The sequence below is a fragment of the Pteropus vampyrus genome, unplaced genomic scaffold (genome assembly GCF_000151845.1).
Source record: "Pteropus vampyrus isolate Shadow unplaced genomic scaffold, Pvam_2.0 Scaffold17, whole genome shotgun sequence".
NCBI classification, from domain to species: Eukaryota; Metazoa; Chordata; class Mammalia; order Chiroptera; family Pteropodidae; genus Pteropus; species Pteropus vampyrus.
In genome coordinates, this window is record NW_011888798.1 from 5,048,586 (window position 1) to 5,050,015 (window position 1,430).

General features: G+C 29.0%; 1 protein-coding gene across 1 annotated transcript in view; it reads left to right on the forward strand.

The window, feature by feature from the left end:
• The window catches only part of LRP1B (LDL receptor related protein 1B), a 1,708,438-nt gene that overhangs the window by 1,265,216 nt on the left and 441,792 nt on the right, over nucleotides 1-1,430 (forward strand). The window lies entirely within an intron of this gene.

The following is a 1,430-nucleotide window of genomic DNA, read 5'->3' on the forward strand; positions in this document are numbered from 1 at the left end:
TATGATAAACACTGACAATTTCAATTTCAAGTCCATTTTAGAGCCAATTTTCTGTGAAACTTTTAATATTAAATATAATTTTTTCTTTCTGAAATGTGTGATTCTGCTGTTCATGCAAACAAATGTTAACTTTTATTTATATATAATATGTATATATAACTGATGTGTTATTTTTATTATTTTTTAAATTTTGTTTTATTATTAGTTTCAAGTAATGTTAACTTTTGATATGAAAAAAATCATAGTGTCTTTGGAAATAGATAGAAGTGTTTGATTAAGATATTTTCTATATCTTTTGTTATTCTCTTGGATGAGATTAATTTAAAATTAGATTGTTCTCATTTTGCAAAGGAAATACCAAAATATTTTCTTTAGTTTTTTTTTTTTTTTCTTTTTTACCATTTGGATAATTGCTATTAAATGTCCTTAAACTCACTGATTTTTTTAATATAAAAGTATTTTTAAACTTCGTTATTCATACTTAGGACATTAAGACTTTCCAGATTTTTTTTTTTTCAGTAGCATTTGTAGAACCACTTTTGGTCACAAATACAGAGTTAGTAATATGCATCAAATTCAGAATGCATAATAATATTTATACTGAATCCTTTCCACCTAAAAACAGGGCTGGTGCTGTGATGGAGTATAGAATGAGAGTCTACAAAAAACAACAACAACAAAAAAAAACCATGTGACATGTTTTGTATTTTCCCAGAAGCTACATCTTCTTTTGCTGGAATACTTTATAAACACATATTAGAAAGTAAGGCGACAAGTCCAAACAGTCCAAGCTGTTTGCGCAACTCTCTTCCCAATTACATTCACAATCCTGGCAATCAATTTCATAGTTGTACTGTTTAGTGTTTCTCTTTCTAATTAAAAAATGATCCAAAAGGATGTTTTCTGACATGTCTAAAACATCTCTGATTGTGCATTCAGTGATGAATGCAACTAATACTGATTGGGTACTAAAGCCTAGGATGTCCCAGTGCCTATTTTCAAAGAATTCAAGACATTGATTTGGCTTCACCATAAACTCATGAATGAAATTCCCTTCCCTACTACGGTTATCACCTCTTCTCTTTTACTCTTAACTTTAAAATTAAAGGAGTATGAGGACTACCTGGTTACTAGAAAGATGTTCACTTCAGTAAACAAAACTTTTATCAGGGACCTATATAATTCAAGTCCACGTTCCATGTGTACATTCAACTCACAAAAATGTGCAAAGAAAAAGATGCCGAATTACAGTTAAGTTACCCAGAGAAGGATGTTATGCAAACTAATATGGGAATGACAGTCTTTTATTTTTTTCTCCATTATTATAAAAACATTTAACAGCTTAGCAGAAAGACAAGCTAAATTTAAGATTGTTCACATTTGAAAATTGTTTTATACTCTCTGCTAATGATAAATAAGAAACTCCCAAT